This window comes from Hippopotamus amphibius, chromosome 4, assembly GCF_030028045.1.
Source record: "Hippopotamus amphibius kiboko isolate mHipAmp2 chromosome 4, mHipAmp2.hap2, whole genome shotgun sequence".
NCBI classification, from domain to species: Eukaryota; Metazoa; Chordata; class Mammalia; order Artiodactyla; family Hippopotamidae; genus Hippopotamus; species Hippopotamus amphibius.
In genome coordinates, this window is record NC_080189.1 from 145707447 (window position 1) to 145732982 (window position 25536).

General features: G+C 42.5%; 1 long non-coding RNA gene across 1 annotated transcript; it reads left to right on the forward strand.

Moving 5' to 3' along the window:
- The first annotated feature begins 10851 nt into the window (after positions 1-10851).
- Positions 10852-24607, forward strand: LOC130852626 (uncharacterized). The gene is made up of 3 exons (XR_009053385.1): positions 10852-10862; positions 18199-18364; positions 24288-24607. It is a non-coding gene; the product is annotated as an uncharacterized LOC130852626 (long non-coding RNA).
- Positions 24608-25536: the final 929 nt, after the last annotated feature.

Below are 25536 nucleotides of genomic sequence, written 5' to 3' on the forward strand. Positions count from 1 at the left end.
CCATGACCCAGTGAGATGGATACACAAAAATCAGCCTTTACACGTGGTCACAGATGCAAGCAGATGTGGCTGCTCTGTGCCTCTGTTTCTAAGGATTGAAGGGGTTGTGAAATTCAGTGGAGTTGCCAGCCTGGAGGAACTTGCCAGGTCAGAAGAGCCCAGAGCCTTGGCTTGTTGGCTTTTGCATCTTTTCAGACTTGGGGGTGGGAGAAAAGCTTTGAGTCTCTGGGGTCACCTTGTTACCATGGAACGTAGCCTCTGTGTCAGTCAGAGAATGTAGTTACTGCCATGTTTTATTTCCTACTGCGTCCTAAGGCCTAAGCTCACTTTCAGCGCTGCAGGCCTAGTGGGGCCCCTGAGCATGACGCGTGGGTTTGGTCATCTCTCTCACCTAGAGCTCCCCTGGCACGGGGCTCAGCACAGGCCAGGGCTCGAGAAAGCTCTACAGAGAGCTCACCCCATTCCTCACGAATACTGGATTGTCATTCTCACTTCTATTCATAAATATTTCTGCTCCTACACATACCTGGTTACAGTCTTAGCGCTTTGTCACCTTAAATGTACACTGTCATGTTGGCGGGTGGGGGGTGGGGGTGCTGGGGAGGGGGTTGTTAGGAGATGGAACTATTAGCGCACTTTCTCATTGTGACAGATGTTGGTGTGCAGTGTAGCTAAATGCAGACTTTAAACAGTTTTATGTTTAAGTTGAATGATAAAAGCAGTTTGCTTATATGCACTTAAATAACTCTTGATAGAGGAAAGAAATCCTGTGTTCACAGGGGCGTTTCTTTGGTGGGTGTACAGCTCCGACTTCTGATCCTCCGAGGCCTGATCTGGTGACAGCTCATTTTGCAGACAGCACAACTGGAGAAAAGCCAGGTCAGAGGAAAGGAGGGGGAAGGGTGGACTTGGTATTTATTACTTGATGATAATCTGTAGCTAAATGGTGGCTTTACTATGCTTTCCCTCAAATCCTCCAGGTATGAAAGTCCGGTAGAGTCGATGGGGTAGAGGTAGAAAGAGATCTCTGTGATGTGCTTGCAGTTGTGTCTGGTGACTTCTCCTTGCATTCTCACTCATGCCAGATAAGCATGTCTTTATTAATGGAGAGGGGTAGTGGCAAATGGTGGGATGGGAGGAATGCATTTCACAACTCTCTCTCTTTCTATATATCTTCAGTTTGAAACTTCCCTTGGTTTCTGTAGCCCAGCTGCAGAAGGCCACCCAATTAGTTAAAAAGGAAAAGGGTTTGAGATCATGGCTGGGTTACATCATGTGGACTAAAATAGAGGAAATGGCTACAACTGCTTTGCCAGGGGTGTCCAACCCTGCATTAGACTAAAAAAGGCATCTTATAGCATCAGACAACTTAAAAAGATGTAATAAGGGAACTGTCTACTTTGCACATCTGTTAAGAGCATCTGGCTCTGGCCTGAGCCCTGGTAACTTTGACGGTTAGCTGGTGGCCCACAACGTGAAACAAAGGCAAACTCTCAACCTGTCAGGCTCGTCTGTAGAATTTCCTGGTGGCATAACCACCAAGCCCCAGGGCAAAAAGCAGCTGGGGCATTTGTGCAGCTGCCCACATTGCCTGGGCTGAGGTCATTTCCTGACGGCGGACTTAAAAGAGCGGGGCTTTTGGAGACTCAGGTGCTGGCCTCAAAAGCAGTACCTCTGCCCCAGAGGGCCCTTCACCAGGAGCATCGTGGGGGGGCATCTAGGAGGCTTAATCCCTCAATTACTGCTGTATTTCTTTTCTTTTCTTTTCTTTTTTTTTTGGTGAATTTTCCTCGTCATTCTTTTTTTTTTTAAATAAATTTATTTATTTATTTTATTTATTTATTGGCTGCGTTGGGTCTTTGTTGCTGCACACGGGCTTTCTCTAGTTGCTGAGAGCGGGGGCTACTCTTCATTGTGGTGTGCAGGCTCCTCATTGTAGTGGCTTCTCTTGCTGTGGAGCACGGGCCCTAGGCGTGTGGGCTTCAATAGTTGTGGCACATGGGCTCAGTAGTTGTGGCTCACGGGCTCTAGAGCACAGGCTCAATAGTTGTAGCACACGGGCTTAGTTGCTCCGTGGCATGTGGGATCTTCCCAGAGCAGGGCTCGAACCTGTGTCCCCTGCATTGGCAGGCAGATTCTTTACCACTGCGCCACCTAGGAAGTCCTACTGCTGTATTTCTTTTGTGGTACTGGGTTGTCGAAGAGCTGTACCCTCCCGGTGGCAGGTTGCATTTTCCAAAGATGGTCATGACAACATCTTTCCTCCCACGTGCTCGTCTGCAGCGCTACCGTCGCGTCAGCGTCTTCTGTCCCTGTCTGTGAATGAAGCTGGCCACAGTGACATGATTGCAGCCAATAATGTGTCGTGGAGGTGGTGACTTCCGAGGTCAGGCCGGGGAGGCCATGCAGCTCCCCCCAGGCTTTCTCAGAAGGCTTGCTTTCTGGACATCCCTCCTGAGGTGCTCTGTCTCAGAGCCGGCCGCCATGCTGTGGGAAACCCAAGTCGCGTGGAAAGGCCACGTGCGTGCATGCCTGTTGGCGGTCCCAGTGGAGGCTGGCCTTTGAGTCATTTCAGCCTAGGTACCAGACATGTGAGTAATGAAGCCCCCAGGTGATTCCCGCTCCCAAATGGGTTTTGTAGCTGGGGCCCCAGACATCATGAAACAGAGACAATTCATCCCTGCTCTGCACCATCCAAATTTCTGACCCACAGCATCTGTGATCCAGTAAAGTTGCTGTTTTAGTCCACTGGGTTTGGGGTGGTTTGTTACACAGCAATAGAAAATCAAAGCATGTCCATAAGAGACACTTTCTGAGGAATCTGAATGCTGTTAATCAGCACATCCCATTCGCTCTGCTTCCATCCCCCTCCCCCACCCCAGGATCCCTCTGGGTGTTGCTAGCACTGTATTATACAACGCGCGCTTTACAAGAGACGTACACGGCTACCACCTCCCCCTCCTTTGTAGGTACTGGAAAAAGATGCCCATTCCTCTGGGACAGTGCAGTCCTACCCCACAGCGCACAGCCTGGCAGGCCAAGTGCAACCTCCTTTCCAACCCCCTCCCAAACCTGGTCAGATATCTTGTACAGAGTACAAATCGCACAACTGTATACTGCGACCCTGGAGGAGTGTAAAAGTAAGTTTCTCCTTAAGGAATTTACATTCTTATTGATACAAAACGTGTATTTTATAACAGGAAAGTGTCAAATGCTAAATCATGGGCTAACACTGATTTTAGAAAGAGTTTTGTAAAAATAAGAAAAAACATGGAGTTGTAGAAAAAGCACTGAACTTTTAAATAGGAGATCTGGATAGAAGAGCTGGGCTCAAGTCATGTTCTGCTACCGACTGGCATGGTCTTGCTTGGTGCATGGGAACAGGTACCTGGGTTCTTTGAACTTTGGTGTCTTTCACCTGGGGAGTAAGAAATTGCTTTAATTGGTGATGGTCAAACATTCCCATTGAGATATCCTTATGGCAGTGTAGGGTCTGAGGGTTTAGTCACAATTGGCTGCCAAAAGCTCGACTCAAAAACTGTATGCACATTTAATTTGTTCACAAGGCTTGGTTTTCAGGAAAAAAAAAATCACCTTAGTAGAAAAGTCTTCCCCAATCACCATATTTAAAATAACACAGCTCCTTCACCCCTAACATTCTCTCTCTGTGGTGGATGAGAGATGGCCACAAGCTCTTTGATCGTCATCCTGTGGAGAGACAGGGTCTCTGTCCACTTACATGTAGGCAGGTTCTGCGGTTGCTTTGAGCAACAGAATATGGCAGGTGTAGTGCTGGGACAATTTCCAGTCCCAGGCCTTCAGAGACTGACAGTTTCCACTTTCTGCCTCTTAGAACACTTTCTCTGGGAGTCCTGGATTTGATTAGCTGAGCCCTCCACGCTGAAGTGGTGACATGTAGGCACTTTGGTCAGCAGTTCCAGCTGAGCTCAGGCTTCTGGTCAACCCCACTGAGGCCCCAGACACATGAGTAAGGCCATCTTGGAGCCTCAAGATTAGTCTATCTGCCAGTTGATGTCACGGACTACAAGGACTCCCCATCTGAGCCCTGTGGGAATGTTTGACCCACAAAATTATCAGATATAATAGAACAGGTCTTATTCCAAACCACCGAGTCGGGAGGTGGTTTGTTACACAGCAGTAGATACCCGGAACACCAACCCTCAACCTGCTTTATTTTCTTTACCGCCAGTGGTGTCCTGGACTGGCTCCTACTGGCCCTAGATAGCAGATGGTGAAATTTTCAGGAATTCTTCAAAGGAAGTGGATTTTTCTTTGCACAAGCTGCACCTTCCAGTGTCGCTCTGAAACCCATCTCGAAGGAAGCTTTGATGTACTCTTCACTCAATTTTTTTGCTTTTCCTTGTGCTGTTCTGAGTCAAGACTCTTCTCTTTTTAGTTGCCAAAAACTCTGCTGCTTTTCCTTCGAAATCTACACAATTATTTTTAAATATTTCAAAATATTAAAAAAATAATTGGGGTATAGTTGCTTAACAATGCTGTGTTAGTTTCTGCTGTACAACGAAGTGAGTCAGCTGTATGTACACATACATCCCCTCCCTCCTGGACCTCCCTCCCACCCCCCATCCCATCCATGTAGGTCACCAGAGAGGACTGAGCTGAGCTCCCCGTGCTATACAGCAGATTCCCACTAGCTCTCTGTTCTACACACGGCGGTGCACATACTCCCAATCTCCCAATTCATCCCCCACCCTCACCCCCAAACACACAACCAAGTATAGCGAGTGACATAACACACACCGGTGTCTCACCACATAGATTTAACCAATATTTACATTTTGCCATAATTGCTTTGGGTCCTTTTTCTTACAGAAACCCAATATTACAAATGGAAAGAAAGCTCCTTTTGTAGCCTCCTCTTTCCAATGCCTCTCCCTTCCTCATGACTGGTTTTAAAATGTCGCTACAAGAGTGATGGCTTCGTGTGTTATTCCTCTGGGCTTTCTCATCTGAGAGGCACTGTGATTTAGGCCCATTTATATCTTCACAATAATAAAGCCCATATTCAAAAAGAGCATCCAGATAGATAGTCTGTGGTCTGTAGAGTGACAGCTGCATCTAGGCTTTGGAAAGTGACTCGCTGCAGTGGGGACTGTGCTGTTCTCTGGTTTCCAGGGCACACGAGGGCCCTCAGGCACCTCATGTCTGTCAGAACCGCCCATGCTTTCTTTCCATTTTTAATTTCTCTTATATTCCATACTTTCACCAGTTTTCCATTTATGCTTCAAACTTCCCCCAACCCATGTCCCCAGTTGAAAATTATTCCCTTTTTTATAAGGTCGTTGAAGAATGTGGCACTTAAAGTTACAAAATCAAGACTGTCTGGGACCTCTGTGCTAAAGGAAACTCCAGAGGCACTTTGGTGAACAAGCAAGGGGGAAACAGCCAAAAAGCCTCCCTTAGATGTGGAAGCCTCCACGTAGATGAGTACGTTGTAATGTTTCAGCCTCAGATCTGAGCTGCACGCGGCAGCCTCGCTTTCAAGAAGGTGACTTCCATGTAAGACAAATGAAGATTCTGGAGGAAAAATTGCAGACAACCTGCCACAGGGAATACTCTGTCTCCAAGTCGCCATCTCCTAAGACTCTGATTCTAAAGCTACAAAATATGAAAAGCACATGAGAACCAGGCAAGCTAATTCAAATGGCACACGTCCGAGCTAGCCAATATTTGCAAAAGGGACTCCCTTTCTCTAGGAAAGAACGTTGTACTGAGTCTAAGAGGCCTTTGTACCAGGGGACAACTTTCCCTTCCCACACAGCAGGCGGCCCTTCCAAGGTCCCATTTACTTGTCATCTGGGTGATTCCGGCCCCTGCCAGCTCTTTTGTGGGGCCAAGTCAGAGGAAATCATAAAAATAAGAGCGAACATTGTAGAATGCTTAGCATGTGCCTGGCACTGCCCGTGATTGGTTTATATACTTTATGTCATGTAATCCTCATAGCAACCCTATTGAGCAGATACTCTCGGCCCTGAGGTCACACAGGAGTGAGTTGGAAGGGAGGCAGTGTGACCCGGAGCCTGGGACCCTATGGTGGTATTGCCACGTTCGTCTCCACCCAGCTCTCATCCAGCTACCATAAAACCACCTCGGCAGCCAGACACATCTAATAGCTAAGTGTCTAGCAAAGGCTGCATTGTCTTTGGAGCCTTAAACACAGCCCTTTTAATTGGAATTGCTTCCTAATTCAGCTTCATATATCTTCTCTCCTCCCACACAAAAGAATCCATTGTGTTAGTCCTGAGACAAACGGGATGCTCCTTTGATATACTTTGCATGTAAATGTAAGGAACAAGACTCATCTGATTTCATTATATCCTTTATTGATGCGCCAGCAGCATTTTATTGTAGGTTTTTGTGACTAGAATTTCTAACAAAGGAGGGAGTGGGCTTCCAGGCTGGCAGCTCAGCAGAAAGAGGATTTACCACATGGGGCTCTAAAAAGATGCTCACTCGTGGCTGTTGTCATTCCTAAGCTTTTAAAAGGGCTGGATGTTTCAGGAGCTGCTGCTATTCTATGGCTATAAAAGTGTTATCAAGCATGAGATGAGTGCTCCTTGCCGCTATGTGCGGGTGGGGGGATGGAGGGATGGGGGGGATGGGGCCCCACCCGAAAAGAGAGACAGGATGACACAGTATCACTGGGGGAAATAAATGTGCTCACGTGCCGGGACTACCTGTAATGACAGGCTCCTGGGACTATTAGAATGGGGTTCATTATTCCCAGCATTCTTCATTATAATTCTAAATGAGATAATGATTAGAAATAGTACCTAGTCATGGAACTGCAAATGCCCAAGGCATTCTCTTGCTGCAGAGACTAGCATTTTTTCCTATGGCGTGTTAATTCCTTCAGCACTGTCTTTTCTTTTTCCTCCCAGGTTTAGTCGGTCTTTTTAAATAATTGGAGCCTCTACAACTTTGTTGTGCCAAATAGAAACAGTTAACGAGGACTAAAAGCTGACTAAGCACCGGGTACTTCATTGTGTTATTGCATTTAATCCTCACAGTAGCCCTGTGAAACTGGGATTTTATTATTTCCATTGTATAGATAAGAGATGGCACGGAGTGGCTAAGTACTTCCACCGGTGATGCAGCTAGTATGGCGAGGTTTCAGAACTTGGATCCACGGAGTCAGACTGCAAAATATAAGACACTATCTCCTAAGACCTTGAGCTTTCTTCCCTTAATACCTGGCTTGGAGGTCTGTCCATATCTCCCCTAGGAGACTCTGGGGTCTACAGCCGTCCTGATGGACATCACTTTTAAGTGGCCCCATCAGCCCTCCCTTTGTTAGTGTTCCAGATCCATCTGTTCATTCTGCTATCTTTTAACGAGGCCTATCTGGAACCACACAACATCAGCCAAGGTTTTGTTGACAGAAAAAAAAACAAACAAAAAACCACCCAATATGAGAGCTGTGAGTTCAGTTTTATTTGGGGTCACTGAGGACTATAGCCTGGGAGACAACCGCTCAGATAGCTCCAAAGAACTGCTCCAAAGAGGGAGGGGGTAAGGTCAGCATATATACGACCTTGATGCAGTGAGTACATGCCAGTAAGCACACATCTCGGTGGAAGGTGTCCCTGTTAATGGTTTTAATGCTTTCCTACACATAAGAAGATATAAGAAATTGGGTTCATAAAGTTTTCTCCTGAAAATACCTAACTATCTGAAGGCCTGTTCTGCCAGTTTTTCCCGAAGGACAGAGTGTCTCATTCCTGATCTCCACCCTGAGCTCCTTTCAAGGCATGTCAAAAGTCAGTGACTGGACTGCAGTGGCTAGTGACCTCATCCTTGTAGAACCAGATGGAGAGCGGCATTCTTTAGTTTGCAGTTTTAATGGGCACTGCACTTCACGAAAACTAATTGGATGTAGTTTTTTAAAATCAGTTCTTCACTATGAGAAGTCTTGGTATAGAAAAGTATGTATCAATAAAACAGAAGTCTTAGGTTGCCTAGTCACATACACCACTAAAAGCTAAATTTGCTGTACCTCGACTTCCTGTAGAAATCCTTCAAATTCTGAGTTCCCTGATGCGTTTAAAGTGAGATTCAATTGATGACAAAATTGATTCACAGCTTTTTAAGAATGAAGGCATAAAGAAAGCAACCTGCTTTAATTCTTTCATATATATTCACATATTTCCTTTAACCTAGAAGCTCCAATGCTAAACATGACTAAAGGTTTCTCAAGGCTTCCACACATCAGTGGAACCCAACTCTCTTCCCATTCTCTTTCATTGCGTTTCCAAATTAAGTGATAGAATGATAGAAAATCAGTCATCAGATAATACTTTTCAGTGCTTCCAGAACTCACACACTGCTTTCTTTTATTGCTCTTTGGAAAAATATCTTCAGATTTTCTAGCTGATTGGAGAGCTGGATGAGAGCACAGTAGGGTCTAAATACTATTATCTTTCAAAGACACAGCAAAGAGCCAGAGTCACTGACTAATTCACACAAGCACTTTAGAGGATAATCAATAACCTTGAGAGTATGTTTTTGTTTTTTTGTTTTGTTTTGTTTAAACCAGCTATGATTATGGATGTGCTTCAGATGATAATCAAGTGAGTGGTGGCTTTTATTTCAGATCTAAAAAGCAATTTACTACTGCCTTTGTCACTTATGTTTGCTTGTCAAGTAGGCAGTCCCATGCTGGGGCTCTTAGCAGCTGAGCATTTTCATTTAGCTTTAATTATTATCTAGCTCCTGACTTCCTTGGTAGCTTGGGTTCCCTATTTGGCCCTCACCCCTAATTTTCTACCCCTCTCTATTAAGTTTTCTGTTGCTGTGTAGCAAATTACCAGAAACTCAATGCCTTAAAACAACATGCATTTAGGATTTTGCAGGCACTGCTTAGCTGGCTTCTCTGCTCAGAGTCTCACAAAGCTGAAATGAAGCTGCCACACAAGGCTGAGGTCCCATCTGAGGCTTGGGGTCCTCTTCCAAATTCATGTAGTTGTTGGCAGTTCATTTTCTTGTGGCTGTAAAATTCTTGACAGCTTGCTTCTTCAAAGCAGCTTCTCTGAACTCTAGACTCTCTCTTTTTTTAATTTTTATTTTTTGCTGCATTGGGTCTTCTTTGCTGCACGCAGGCTTTTTCTGGTTGGGGTGAGTTGGGGCTACTCTTCGTGCAGTGCGTGGTGTCCTCAGTGCGGCGGCTTCTCTTGCTGCAGAGCACGGGCTCTAGGCAGACAGACTTCAGTAGTTGCAGCACACATGCTTGTAGTTGTGGCCCATGGGCTCTAGAGCACAGGCTCAGTAGTTGTGGCACATGGGCTTAGTTGCTCCGTGGCATGTGGGATCTTCCTGGACCAGGGCTCGAACACGTGTACCCTGCACTGGCAGGCAAATTCTTAACCACTGTGCCACCAGAAAAGTCCCTAGACGCTCTCTTTTTTAAAAAATTTATTTACTTATTTATTGGCTGTGTTGGGTCTTTGTGGCTGGGCAAGGGTTTTCTCTAGTTGTGGTGAGCAGGGGCTTCTCTTCATTGTGGTACAAAGGCTTCTCATTGTGGTGGCTTCTCTTGTTGCAGAGCATGGGCTCTAGGCGCCAGGGCTTCAATAATTGTGGCACGTTGGCTCAGTAGTTGTGGCTCTCGGGCTCTAAAGTGCAGGCTCAGTAGTTGTGGCACACTGGCTTAGTTGCTCTGTGGCATGTGGGATCTTCCTGGACCAGGAATTGAACCCATGTCCCCTGCACTGGCAGCTGGATTCCTTTTTTTTTTTTAATTGTAAAAATAAAACTAATTTAGTCAGGCATCACAGCAGTGAAGAAATAATAATGTATCTTATTTTTTTTGACATTTGTACTTTTTTATGATTACAATAGTAACGTGTGTTTATATATTTTTTTAAATCAGAAAATTCCAAGAAGCCCAAAAAATAAAGTAAAAGTCATCTGGCAGCCGGATTCTTAACCACTGCTCCACCAGGGAAGTCCCTAGACTCTCTTTTAAAGGGCTCACCCAGTTTCGTGAGGCCCACCCAGGATAATGTCTTTTTGATTAATTTGAAGTCAATTGGTTATAGAGCTTAATCACATCTGAAAAATCTCTTCGTTTTTACCATAGAACATAGCGGTCATGGGAGTGATGTCCCATGGCCTTTTCTATACTCCACTGATTAGAAGCAAGTTACAGATCCCACTGACCCTCAAGGATGTCATTGGTTTGGGGGTGGATGGGTCATCTTAAATTCTTCCTACCGCATTCTCTTTTCTGGATAAGAATAGAAATGAGGCTAGCGAGCACCCAGTAGCTACTCTCTCATGCATTCGGGACACTTTAGTGTAGAGTAATGCTCAAGAAAATGTCTTATGTCACCTATTTACATCATCGAATCATATCCCAAAGTCAAAGATCCCTGTTTTGAGAGTTTAAGGGTTTTCCTTTATTGGGCAATTTTGACATTAACATGACTTTACCAGCGAGCAAAGAAAGCTGTATCTGTGATAGGAATTTTCTTCATCCTCAAATGGAAAAACAAAGGTGTTTCAGGATAAGATCAACAAGGGCCGAAGATCCAAGGGAAGTATTCAGCCTCTCCTGTGTTTGGAATAAAGTGAGTTCTTCCTGTCCCCTAGTGTCCTCAAAGGGAAAATGGCTCCAGTCATGACATTCATAGTAAGGCTGGGCTGTGGCTCTATTCCTGTTAAAAATGTTTCTCCATAAACACTGTAAAGAAGTATAACTTTCATTACCTGTACCCTTCTGCTTTCTCATTAGCACTTTCTTTTCGTTATAGGTCTGGCCCTGGAAATCCTGATAATCTACAAGTAGACTGAAAAATATCATTCACAGCACAAGTGACGTGCGTGTAAGTAGATTTTGTAGAATTTAAGATTCCAAGATTTGGAGATTTGGAGATGTACTATTTGGAAGAGAGAATTAGAGGAGCACCCACAACGCGTGTGCACAAGTATGCATGTGTATTCACACTTCTCACACTTTCTCACCGCTACTCAGGTATGACCCTAACATGACAACAATATCAATCATTTATAAGGATGGATTATAAGGATGGATTATTTATAAGGAGGATAACCGTGTGTAAGCCAAGTTGCATACAATAGTGCTTATCTATCTATCTACCTACCTATCTATCATCTATCTATCATTGCTAATGTAATACAGATAATGTAGGGCTTGCCCTGCCTTTCAAATTTACATAAAATTGGTTTGAGTGTCCTAATTTTCTATGGAAATACCGTTTTCTCACCAAGATTGGGATAGATTATTATGGTCACTGCTAGCTCTGATTTCATGTTCCTGCTGAATTCTCCATTATTAATATCTGGCCTTTGGAGCTTTTCCCTTGTTTTGTCCCACAGACCCATGGACCCCATAAAAGAACCCAGGTGGTGCTCCTGGAACAGGCCCCATCATTTGTAGGGCCCAGTGCAAGAGGAAAATAAGGAGCGCCTTGGTCAAAAATAATTAAAAATTTCAAGATGGTGACAGGAGAACATTAAACCAAGCATGTGACCTTCTAAGCCTGCGGGTGCAACTGCACAGGTCATGTGCCCACGAAGGTAGCCCTGTCCTAGATTTTCCCCAAATACCACTTCTTACAAGTCCATCAGATGGACTACACATTTATTAAAGTGCCTAGGGTAATAGTAGAAGCGCACTGGGTCTACAGACCATAGCGTTTCACAGCAGGGAACTTCAGGTTAAGTAGTTCCCATATCTACTGAAACTTAGTTTATCTATAATTTCCTCTTTATTTTTTCCTGATATTTTTTCTAAACCATGGCATCTGCCCAGGGTTTGAGTGTGGGTGCTCATTAAAGCGTTCTACTAGGCAAAAACTTGACCTAATCCTAGAGAAACTGTCTCCTTCCCTAGGGATGGAAGTAGGAATAGTTGTATTTTCAATAGCAAATTATTCTCACTGTGCAAATTATTCTCTTTTGTGCAAGGTATTATTATTATCATTCTCATTTGACAGGTAAGGGGTTCTGATGGTCAAGAGAACATAGCGGGTGAAGTGATATCTAGCTTCAACATTTATATTCTTTCCACTATGCTTGGTGCTCTCTGAATCTGCAAAGGTTTATGAGAAATTACAAATTAGTCCTCGAATGTGCCAAGACTATCTCTTTGGGGTGCAGCCTTGTGTAAATCTTTCAGTGGCTCCACTAGAACCCAACAGTTTGGATTGTTGGAGTCAGAGTATCATGTGAAGCAAGGTCAGACAGAGGGCTGTCATGCAAGAAGGTCCAGAGACTGAGTCCCTCTTCTTTTCCTGGGCAATGTGGTATTTAAGGACTATTTAAGATCCCTTCCTTCAACTCCCTGTAGAATTGGACACCATCATTGTTACCTTTATGCTCTGTGTACAGTGAAAAACATAGCTGTCCTCTTGGGACTGAATTCAGTAAGAGGACAGCTCTTGTTACTGAATTCAGAGCCACTCTTGTTACTGAATTTCCCTCTTTCTCCACAAGGGAGGAAGGATCCTCCAATACTTGGCAGACATCCTTGAAGACCTTTTGTCCCTTGTTGATGTGGCCCATGTACTGTGGTCAGTCCATTATTCAGTCTTAAGATAACCTAATTCAAAGCCACCCAAGCCATCAAACCATCTGTGTATTTAAGCTGGGTATATGTGAATGTGCTGCAGTCCACTTTTTGGACTAAATTTCAGTGTGAAAATGCCTGCTTATGAATAGAGTGATTATATAATTCATCATCCAAATCTGGACAGTTTTAAGAATGAAAGGGTACCAAAACTTAATCATGTAATTTTTTAAAAAAGTACATTTATTAACCAACAAATTAGTTTTATTAAAATTGTGGACCTATAAAGTCTGTTCAAAAACTATTTTCAAAAAAGAAATTATTTTTAAAGAATAAAAAAAATAGATCAGTGTACATGAGGAAAACTTTTTTTTTATAAATTTATTTATTTATTTATTTTATTGGCTGTGTTGGGTCTTCGTTGCTGCACACGGGCTTTCTCTAGTTGTGGCGAGCGGTGGCTACTCTTCATTGTGGTGCGTGGGCTTCTCATTGCGGTGGCCTCTCTTGTTGCAGAGCACGGGCTCTAGGCACATGGGCTTCAGTAGTTGCAGCACATGGGCTCAATAGTTGTGGCTCACGGGCTCTAGAGCGCAGGCTCAATAGTTGTGGCACACAGGCTTAGTTGCTCCGCGGCATGTGGTATCTTCCTGGGGCAGGGCTCAGACCCGTGTCCCCTGCATTGGTAGGTGGATTCTTACCCACTGCGCCACCTAGGAAGTCCTGAGGAAAAAGATTTTAAGTTATTTATATCTATTGTGTGAACTTTGAAATGATATCATCTGAATAATTAGTCTTGGTATATATTCATGTGCTTTAATCAGTTTCATAGTATTCTCTCTAATAATCAAGCTGACTATTTTTCAGATGTATTTTTTTTCAGTATGGTGTTATTAAGTTAAATATTCACATATAAATGCTCACAATCATCTTAAAGTTTACATTTTAAGATTAATAAATTTTAAAATTGTTAGCACCTTTGGCTCTTTTCTGAGAAAATACTCTCTATACATGCTGAGACACTTAAGTGCAAAGCAAGCAAATTCTGCTAAATAAAATATATTTTCAACTTAAATTTTTAATTTGAACTTTCAAACTGAATATTTCAACCCAAATATTTTCACAAAGACTGTCTTTTTGTCTGTATTTACAGTAACTATTTCAACAAATAATTTCATAAGCAAAAGCTCATTAAATAAAGTTTTCACCATTTATGAATCTTCTGACTGTTTTGCTGAATTTAAATGCCCCCAAAATGTAGACCTTCTTAAATTTCTTTCTGAAACAAAATATAAGTTTATCCAGTTAAAAAAGGTACTTTACCCTTAGATACTTTATCAAAAGATACTTTCTGCAAGATGATATATTCCCAGATACAATCACAGAATTTCAAATCATGCTTGGGGATTATTCAAACTCTCCTTTTTGAGTTGTTCACTTTCTCTCTTGCTTGTATAGGGATCCATTTCAATATCTTTCTATTTGTAAGCTTTGTTTTTGGTAATTGTGATTTCATTAAACTTCAGAAGCTGAACTATTTGGCATTCCATTCAATAAATACTTTGATTAAATATTTCTAGCTAATTTTGAGTGAAATGGAGCCCAAATTCGGAAAACTTGTTTATAAAAATGTTTAATGCCACTGATGGGCACTTATATTGATATAAAAATAGTTCTTCAAGGACTCAAGCATTTCTAAAATCTTATATCAGACAGGAAGGAGAGAAAGCATACAGCGCCATTCTGGTGTAACTTAGAGTCTTTTTTTTTTTTTGGCACACGGGCTTAGTTGCTCCGAGGCATGTGGGAATCTTCCTGGAGCTGGGATCGAACCTGTGACCTCTGCATTGGCAGGAAGATTCTTAACCACTGTGCCACCTAGGAAGCCCTAATTTAGAGTCTTTTATATCAGGTTTGTAACTCAGTAATGCTATGTATAGGTAATTGTATTTGTCCATTTTGCTAACTGAATCTTCTTTGGGTGTAACTACTGTATAAATTACATGAGTACTACACTAATTGTTATACATTTCTGCTCCATAACTAGAGAACACAGTCTTTACCATGATGTTTTGCTCCACCAAAACTTGAATTATTATCACCAAAAAATTTTTATTTTAAGTGCCAAACTTTTAAATGGCATTTTTGGTAGCACTCACAATAATATCGGATGTAGAGGTATCAACATGTAAAACCTCTACTTTGATTCCATGAATTGGATGAAAAACGTTGAACCAATATTGCAATTAAAAGATTTTTCTATTTGAAGGAAATGATGACACTAATATAAAACTGGAGGCATTTAATTGTGATTCTATTGATGGAGATAACATGTAACATCTCTCGTTTTACTTTTTCTATGTACACAAGAAAACTTGGAATTAAGAATATATTGAAATGTGTTTAGAAGGACAGTTATTTGATTTAAACGTGATCTAAACACATGCTTCACAGAGTGAGTGTAAATGCACCTTCCAAAGCTTTAGTGGTTAACTTTTTTTCCCAGTGCATTCTTCTTAAAATAACTATTAAGCAATGATACTGATGGTTCCTTAGCAGATTTAGTCTTCCAGCTTTCATGTGGTCAGTGATATCACTGTGACACCCATATGGTGAAGGATAAATGTCAACAAACGTTTTGTCCAAGAAACATGTTCATCATCAACTTTCTTGGATGTACTTAATTTTCCACTAAATATACTCCATTTTTATTGAATTTATTGCCGTCAAAAGGATTTATTGCAGCCTAAACATGTTAAAAACAAACTAAATAGTTGTAGATTTACAATTAATAGCTAAACCACCATGTAGGAACTTAATCTCTAGACTCTTCACATATGTTACAGTAACATGTCTCTGTGTCTCATGTTTCTCATCGATCCCAGCATCTCTCTGGCTCTGACGGAGTTCTCTTAAATCTACTCCAGCTTATTCTAATGCAACAGTTGCTGATTATACTTTGTTTAAAAATGAAAAATCCAGAAAAGATTCTAAATCCTCATGAGATACTGAACAACAGGCATAAACCAGGACAGTCCCAAGCAAGGAGAGACATCCTGCTGATGAAGAATGCAAGCTCTGCTCTCCAGTATTCTAGGCTTAACCCATAAGCCTTGCACACTCTTCAAAATATCCTCAATTAGTGTTCTTATAATGTGACACCTTATGAATTAATTTTCCATGCCAGGCTGACCTCTTCTATTGTTTTTTTTTTTTAGGTAAAAATCTAAAGTTATATTTAATGAGGTAGAATCTGATATAAACATCATCAAGCAAAACTTGCATATTGGAAGTGAAAATTATTAGTTTTTTTTTTTGATAAAGTAGTTAGGAAGTTAAGTTTCATTGTGTTTATCTCCATGCTTTCTGAGATTCTGTTGCTATTAAAAATGCCTTGTAACTGAAAATAGCTAAAATAAAAATAGTGACAATACCAAGTGCTGGTGAGAAAGTGGAGAAACTAGATGTCTGATACAGCCATTCTGGAAAATAGTTTGGCAATTTCTTATCAAACTAAAAATGCATTTACCATGAAACCCAGTAATTGTACTTGGGCATTTATCCCAGAGAAATAAAAACTTATGCTCAAAGACATTTACACCAGTGTTTATAGAAGCTTTATTTGTAAAAGATAAAAATCAGAAACAACCCCCGTGTCCTTCAATGGTTAAATAAGCTGTGGTACATCCTTACCGAGGAGTAGTACTCATAAGAGAAAGGAATGACATATTGATCCATGCAACAACTTGGATGGATCTTAAGAGCATTATGCTGAATTTAAAAAGCTAATCTCCGTAGGTCACATACTGCGTGATTCTATTTCTGTAATATTCTCAAAAGGACAAAATTATAGGTATGTAGGACATATTGGTGGTAGGCAAGTGTTAGAGACAGGTGAGTGCAACTATAAAGAAGTAGCATGAGGGAGTTCCTTGATGGTGATGAAACAGTTGTGTATCTTGTGTATTGTGGCAGTGAGTATGTGAATCTACACAGGTGATAAAATTTCATAGAACTACGCGTGCGCACACACACACACACACCCCCCACACACACGAGTGCAACTTCCTGGTTTTGATATCACATTGTAGTTACCAATGTTTTGAGCTCTTTCGTAAATTGTTTATTTCTGTTTCATTACACTATAGCTATATAAGATGATGACTGGGCAAACTGGGTGAAGTGTATTATTTTTGCAACTTTCTGTGAGTTTATAATTATTTTCAAATAAAAAGTTAAATGAAGGACTTCCCTGTTGGTGCAGTGGTTAAGAATCCGCCTGCCCATGCAGGGGACATGGGTTCGATCCCTGTTCCGGGAAGATGCCACATGCTGCGGAGCAACTAAGCCCTCGAGCCACAACTACTGAGTCATGCTCCACAACTACTGAAGCCCATGCTCCTAGAGCCCGTGCTCCGCAAGAAGAGAAGCCACCGCGCTGAGAAGCCCTCGCACCGCAACGAAGAGTAGCCCCCACTCCTCACAACTAGAGAAAGCCCATGCACAGCAATGAAGACCCAATGCAGCCAAAAATAAAATAAATTAAAAAAAAATTTTTTAATTGATAAATCACTTAAAAAAAAAGTTAAACGAAGAAACAAAAATACATTTGCCCCTTGTATGATGTATCTGGTATTATAATATCTGCTTACCTGGAAAGGAAAAGCAATGATCAAATGATTTCAAGTTTCAATTATCTTTTTTTCTTTCTTCTTATCTATATTTCTTATTTGTTTTGTGGTGAATGTGTAGTATTAACATAATAAAAATAACGAGGAGATAAAAGTTGGACTACTCATGTCAAGGTGGACTGAGGTGAGGGAAGAAGCAGCAGCAGAGATGGTGGCCACCAGAAAGACATCAGGGGCTGTATTTTTCAGCTCAGTGTACAATGCATACATCATGCTCAATGATCGTTTACTGAATGAGAGAATGAATGTTCAAAAGGTGTCAGACACAAGTCAGAGCAGATAGAAGGAGTTTCAGAGAGAGGCTGGAAAGCCAACAGGTAGCAATAGAATGGCTTCCTCTTAAGCCAGGGCACATAACTGGAATCTGTTACAGAAAAAAAAAAAAAAGACTGATAATCTCCAAACATGCAAGAAATCTAGGTCAGAACTGTTTAGACCAGGCTTTAATGCTAAACAAAGTCTCATTGAGTTCAGAGAATAAACCACTTGGACCACTAATACTTTCTTGGAGCTGGTAAGCCAACAGTGTGTCAATGGGAAGGTAACTTTGTATTATAAAGAGCTGAGTTGGTTTGCTATATGTTGAAGTCCTGCTAGGCATAGGCACCATATCTTAGAGCAGGGGTCCCCAAGCCCCAGGCCATGGACTAGTACTGGTCCTCGGCTTGTTAGGAAGTGGGCCACACAGCAGGAGGTGAGCAGCAGGTGAGCAAGCCAAGCTTCATCTGCCTCCCCATCACTTACTGGCTGAACCATCCCCGCCCCACCTCCGTCCGTGGAAAAACTGTCTTCCATGAAACTGGTCCCTGGTGCCAGAAAGGTTGGGGTTGGCTGCCTTAGAGGAAAGAACAACATTCCGTGTCTCTCAGAGCAGAACTGTGTAAGTTTCAAAAATGATTTGAGGGTTTCTTGAAGTAAGTCATGACCTTAATCCCACAGGTCAAGCTTAGTCTGTGACAAGGGAAGAATGGAGATTGGATTCTTTGCTGGGACCAGGTAACATGAGATTGTCTGACAAGGAGTTCCGTTAGCTCCGTGTTCACTGAAGCTTGCCACACCACCAGTAATAGTATGCACCTTGCCTCAGCGTCCTCGTGGATGCCAGGTGAGAGGCTCATCCTGTGCTCCATGTGTGGTGTGGGCTCTTCATTAGTCACTTGTGTCAACCGCACAGGCACATTTCAGTGCCGCCTTCCCTCTTGTAGTAATTGTCATTATGTAAACAATCTAATCTGAGTGCTAATACATGTAATTTCACTGAACTGACAGTAATGAGTCTTGAGTGTGCTGTTCCGCAGACTTGCTTCTTTCCCAGGTGAGGGGTGGCAACGATGAACATCCCTTCCGTGGCCACACAGAGCCCACGGGTTTTCAAGGTCTTCAGAGGAGCATATCAATTTTCAGGTCAGCACCCCTTTTCTGCATCAACTCTGAGTGAAAATTGTAATAAAACAACGGGTTGTCATGGAGGAGCAGCATACAGAAGAAGAAGTACAGATTTTCAGAATAGTTTTCAGTGGTGCTTTGGAACATTTTTATGGTTGAACACATTTTCTGGGAGCAGGACTCTCTGAGCCTACCTAGTTTTACCAGCCAAGCCCCCCAGTTTCACTTCTAGTCAGTGGTCAGTTGTCTTCACGGTCAGTCTCCTGGCTGAGATACGTAAGCAGATCTTCTGGTTCCAACCCTCGCATGTTATCGTTCAGAGAAGTGGAGACCACAGGTATAGGAGGGGCAGAGCTGGTCCCAGAACTTGCCTTGTCCTTCTCATTGCAGCGCCACTTCTCCCAGGACGTGTACCCCCTTCATAGGCCGCAGGACACCAGAGGACCAGGGAGCAATTGTTAGGAGTGAGGCCAGGGGACAGTTAAAAGTGATGTCACTTTGTGGCGTTCAAAGCTGCAAGGACTGATGGCAGCCGACGTATTCATTCGAGCCATTCAACGATTATTCGTCAAGTGCGTTCTATGCGCCAGGGACTGGTTTAGGCGCTTGGGATGCAGAAACAAACAAAATAGCAAAATTCCTCATCCTCATGGAGGCCACGTTGTAATGACAGTAAAAGAAAGCACACCGCCCATGCTATGTCCCCGTACTGTCTTCAATGTGCATGTACATTAACTCATTGAATCCTCACAGTGACCCTTTGAGGTCTGTACAGTCATTAATCACAAGCTGCAGGTAAAGAAAATAAGAACTTAAGAAACTTGCCCAAAGTCATGCAGCAAGTAAATAACCAGCCTAGGATCCAGCCCTGGCTATTTGGTCCTGAATCCCTTCTCTGAACCGATACACTTCACTGCTCGATGCACGAGTGAGGTTAGAGCCATGGTTTTCTTTCTTTTTTTTTTCTCCTGTAAGCAACAGAAGCCTCCCTCTTTTTAGAATTGAACTTCCATGTGGAGTACCAAAAAATAAAATTATAAAAGTGGCCCTGTTCTGGATGAAGAGGATGGAGAGGGCGGAGAATTCAGATTGCCCTCGCTGGACAGCAGAAGCTGGTCAACAGATGCCGGCTTCCAAAGAGCCTTGCTCCTCCTCGGTTCCCACCCCTTTAAACCCGGCACCCTGCACCAAGGCTTTAGAAAGAGGTGGAGTGGAAGTATGGAAAATGGAACAATGGACGTGTGTAGGTCAATCCTGGGGGGTTAGGGGCATTGTAGTATTAGTACCAGCAGAATAACTCAGGATTTTTCAGTCTATACCCCAACAGTGTATGTTTGGGGGGGCACTCTCCCATCCTTTGAGAATAACTGATGCTGTGGTGCTCTTCTGTGACTGATGGGAGAGGGTCTTATAAGGGGAAGAGTGGGAGGTTGAAGGCACAATGAAAACCTGGGGATGCTTTCCTTCTTCTCATAATCCCTTCTTTTGCCTCCTGCCTTGACTGTCTCTGGCCCTGCACGAGGGAGCCACAGCTGTATGAGAAAAAGCTCTATGTGAGGAAGGGACCTCACAGCTCTCGTGCTGATGGTGTGTATCCCTTTGAACATTCCCTGAAGTCAAGTTTTACAGACTTCTAATGGCTACTGTGGCAGTATTGAGGAAATTGGCTCCATTATTTCACCATCTCTTAAAAGATTATATAAATATACTCCTACTCTTAATATTATAGTATATAATATATATAATATTATATGGTATATAATATATAATATAGTATATTAATATAATAAATATTACTCCTACTCTTCCCAAAGAACCTGCCTAAAGTTGCCAGATTCAAAGATTCAAAGGGCAGTACCTGGGGTATTTTGTTTCATAAAGTCCTGGAATGGAGCAGTTTATAAAGTCATTTTGCTAAGCCTTGCTTTTGCAGCCACTCCCATTCCCAGCCTTCAGTAATCGGCTGGAGGTTTGGAGATCAGTTGCCCCTGCCAGCCAGGAGGTAGCTTTTCCCCAGCTACTCCTCCAGGTTCCTTTTCACTGGCCTCTGCTTTGAATTGTTAATTTCCTCTCTGAAGGCACTTTCCGCGTTTGTTAGTAGGTCTGACACTGTGGCTGCTTGCAAAGATCAACTAGTGCCAATTAGGTGCCAGCACTCTTCTAGGCATGGAAGACATAAAGATCCTTTTTCTAACCTCAAGGTGTCCACAGTTTAGTGGGGAGACAGCCAGGTAAACATGAAATTACACCGTGGTATGAGATCATGTAATTGTCAAAGGAAGGCTCTAGTGGGAATGGGACAGAAGGATGCCTCGTGCTTGGGAAAAGCAGAGGAGGCTTTTTGAGCAAGGCAACCTAGAGCTGAGACTTGGAAGGAAAGGGAGAGCTTCAGGAATATGTGCATCAAGCTTGAAGAAAATCATTGCCAAGGGCTTTGTGGCATCCCGCTACATGCTGTAGCTAAGGCACTGGGCTGTGGTACCAAAAGAGAGAGGCACTGGGTTCCTATTCCTACTTCTCTTTATAGAAGGCAATCAAAAGTCTTCATTTAGAAGCTGATCATTGTTTCGTTTGAATTCTCACCAGAACCTCCTTGAGAACTGGTGCTTTTTAAAATTTCACTTTCCCCTCTTTCCCATCCTATCTCACCCCCAGGAACAAATAAAATGACTCTGCCAATTAGCACTAAATAATGGGAGTTGAGTTGAACAATGAAAGAATAAAATGGGAAATAAAAGTTGGAAGTTAACTGGCCAGATTGTGGAGAGCCTTTGATGCCAGCCTAAGGAATGTGGGCTTTACTTGGTAGCAGAAGCAAGAATCTGATGAGAAACTAGAATGTAGTAGACAGGTCAAAGGTAGAGACAAAATTTAGGCCATCAGCAGTATGCTGTGAAGAATTAGTTGAAACCAGCCAAATGGTAAAAACTCAGAGAAGAGAGAAACAGAAAAGAAAAGAAATGAGAGCTGCAAATAAAATCTTGAAGACACCACAATTAGAGAGCAGACTCAGAAAAACCTATCTTAAAGCGTTGGCTTCCACGTATGTGGATATTAATAACACCACCCAGTCTGTCCGCTACTAGGATTCATTGAAATAATGCAAGAAAAGTGCTTAACACAGTGCCTGGTGCAGAGCACTTAATAAATATTACTCTTCATTATTATTATAAAGGAGTGATTTTTTTTTTTTTTGCATTGAGATAAGGTCAACTGACGTACAAATACTAATTGTTAATATATGCATTGATGATTTGTTGCCCGGTAACTATGATTTTTGAAGTGACAAACTCATTTCAGTGTTTGCCTTTTAATTAAAATGGGTATTTCGGCATTTTAAAATTCATTTTTGAAGGAACCCCCTACCGAGCTGCAGCATCTCAGGCACAGCAGGGGTATACTACCATTTTTAAAAAGCCAGCTAACAATTAACGTCATAATTTTATTTTTATCCTGCTAATTACGGCAAAGACAAACCCCATTTTGTCCACAACTGTGCAAACAAACAAAGAAACCTCAGCACCAAGAGGCAAGTTACTTGCAAATTTGCATATTAATTACTGTTTACCGCCTCTGCCCCTGTAGCTGATTACTTCTAACAAAGAGCAGACCTATGCAGTCGCTTGGATTGTCTGAGACAACCTGAAATGCAGCTCGCCACTCTCCGAGCAGGCCAGGAGAAGGCCACTGTGCTTACTAGTGGTGACATGACCAGGAGGGAACAGTCCACACTCCCGGCTCAAAGGATCTTTATGTGAAAGAGCCATGAAGATTTCTGAGATGCATTTTAGTAAAGAACAACAGACAACAAAAGTGATCCTACAGATTCTCGCTCAAATAAGACCATCTTTGCTTGAATGTACTTTGGAGCAGTATTATTCTTGATGTGTGCCATACAGTGTGAAAGATAATATCTATTTTTGTGTGTGTGCTTTGAAAGGTTACAGCATTATAATTAAACTCTGGTTCCAGCACCCTGGAGTAAAAGGTTTCCTTGGGCTCATGAATCTACTTTCTTTCCTCAGTTTTGGCACCAATTGCCAGGAGGACAGGGTGCTCTGGGTGGAGACACCCAAAATCCAGTCCTGTTTTCTCCTGATAGTGTTGAATGGATTGGGACACACTTACGTCTAACTTGAGAAGGGAAGTTTAGTGTGTATTGGATGATTTTAACTTGGTTGTAATTGGAGACAAAAACCACATACGTTGATGTAAAGACACTAAGCCTGAAAAATTCTTTGCGCTCACAATTTGGAAAAAGCAAAAGCAGCCTCTTCTGGAGACAAAGTCCTGTCCAACAAAGTCCTGTCCAACCTTCATCAAGGCAAGAGAAGAATCAATGGAAAAATTTTAATCCTGACATAAGCATAATATATTATGCATGATAATCTCCAGAATTTGAAATCCACTTACAGGCAATCATCAGAAAAAGCAGGGGCTGCTTTACAAGGTGACTTCAGCGACCTGTTGTGTGAAAAATATTTGAAGTGTGAGAACAGAACAACCGCTCTCTGTTTTCAGTCTCTGAAAGAAGAAAACAAATACTTGTACATGTAATGTCTCAATAGCCATTCCTTAGGAAAGTCACAGTAATGCTACAGGAATAGGAGCAATAATGATAGCTAACAGTTATCAAGTGCCTACTCTGTTCCAGGCACTTAATATGCATGATCTCACTTAATCCTCAAAATGAGGAGGGTTTCATTGTTCATCCCCATGAAAACAGCTGAGGAGACTGAAGCTTAGAGTGATTAAGAAACTTGCCCCAAATCACAAAAATAGAAAGTGGAAGAGCTGGGATTTGAAACCAGGCAGACGGACTCTACAGGCCTCTGTGCTATGCTGCTTCTCATATTATGTTTTAGGAAACTGTAGTTTATTTTCCTGATGCCGCAAGTTTTGTTGTAAAGTTGGAATTCTTTTCCAGTTTTCTGAGCTCCAAAACTAATTGTCTTTACATTCCTCCATGCTACCTTCCCTAATTAAAACAAAGCATTAGGGACTTCCCTGGTGGCACAGTGGTTAAGAATCTGCCTGCCAACGCAGGGAACACAGGTTCGATCCCTGGGCTGGGAAGATCCTGCATGCTGCAAAGCAACTAAGCCTGTGCGCCACAACTACTGAGCCTGCTCTCTAGAGCCCAAGAGCCACAACTGCTGAGCCCATGTGCCACAACTACTGAAGCCCGCGTGCCTAGAGCCAGTGCTCTGCAACAAAAGAAGTCATGGAAGTGAGAAGCCTGAGCACCACAATGAAGAGCAGCCCCCGCTTGCTGCAACTAGAGAAAGCCCATGCACAGCAACGAAGACCCAACATAGCCAATAAATAAACAAATAAAATAAATAAATTTATAAAAAACAAAAACATAAAACAAAGCATTAGATTTGAAATGTCCTAATATCTTAGAGCAGAGGTCAGTGAACTAACTGATCAAATCTGCCCACAACCTGATTTGTAAATAAGGTTTTATTGGCACACAGCCATGCCCACTTGTCTAAGTGCTGCCTGTGGCTGCTTGTGTGTTACAGTTGAGTCCTTGTGATAGTCTCTGTAAGGTCCACAGCCTAAAATATTTCCAATCTGGCTGTTCACAGAAAAAGTTTGCTGACTCGTGACTTACAGGAAACATTTCTTTTTCCTAGCTAGCCTGTGGCCCAGGTCTTCGGCAGCAGCAGCAGCTTTGGGCAGGAGCGCAGGTGTAGTGATGACTGGCCTGGCTGACAGTGCTCATGTTAAACCTGAGAGTGTCTGGGGCCGGGAGAAGGGAACAGGTGAGCCCAAGAACAGGCTGTGGGTGGCTTGTTATTGCTCTTTGGTGCTTTCTCTCTACCTGCCCCAGAATTCCAAGAAAAACTATTCCCTGCTGTAGCCCCAGAAGCTTCAGCACTGCCAGAGATACAGTGGGCACACAGCAGATAGTTGTTGAATTAATAGTCAGAAATATCTTGCAATTAGACCATGAATTCTGTCTCCAGTCAGTCTCCAGGATGGGGTTCAAGTTCCTCAGCCTGACAGCTGTGATCCTCTCCCCTCCCCCTACGTATCATAACTCATCTGCCTATGCAACACTTTCTGTTTTTTCAAGACTTAACTCCTGACCATTTGACCACTCAGGAAGGCCAGGTTTGCAAGGTGGGCCAGATCACAGCTGGCTTTGGAAGAGGACTGATGTGTTCCAAACGATGCTTATGATGTGCAAAAGGCCCTGTAGGGGGGAGAGACTAGAGGCTGAAAGATCAATTAGGAATCTATTTGAGGTGATAATTGTGTAGACTAGGGAGAATAGAGAAGAAGGGACAAATCAGAGAGAGATTTGAAAGGAAGCCTCTTCAGGAATTTGATGACTTAGTGATCTGAGAGATGAAGTGGGAAGTGTAACAGAATAAGAATTTTAGTGTTAGGGCTGGTAGATTGTGTTGTCATTGACAAAAATAGATACCCTCAGAAGAGAAGCAGTGTGACAGGGGCGAGACAAAGTGCATCAGGAATTAAGATTGGGATTATCCTTCTGATACCTGTGTGGAATAGGACATGTGGCACTAGTGAGGTGAGGCCTGGAGCTTTTGACCTAATAAGACTTGACAAACACAACACTGTAAATCAGCTATACTCCAATAAAAACTTAAAAAATAAAAGAAAAATTAAAAATTAAACACAATAAGAATTGACAAACTGACTCGTTCATTCATTCACTCAACAAACATTTATTTGAGCAGGCATAGAATGCCAGGCACAGTTCTAGGCCCTTGGGATACATCCGTGAACAAAACAAAGATCCCTTGCTTTAATGGAGCATGATTCTAGCAAGAGAGACAAGCCATAAATAATGAACATAATAAATAAGCATATAGTGTAATAATGTGTTAAACGCTATGGAAAAAAGACAAGGGA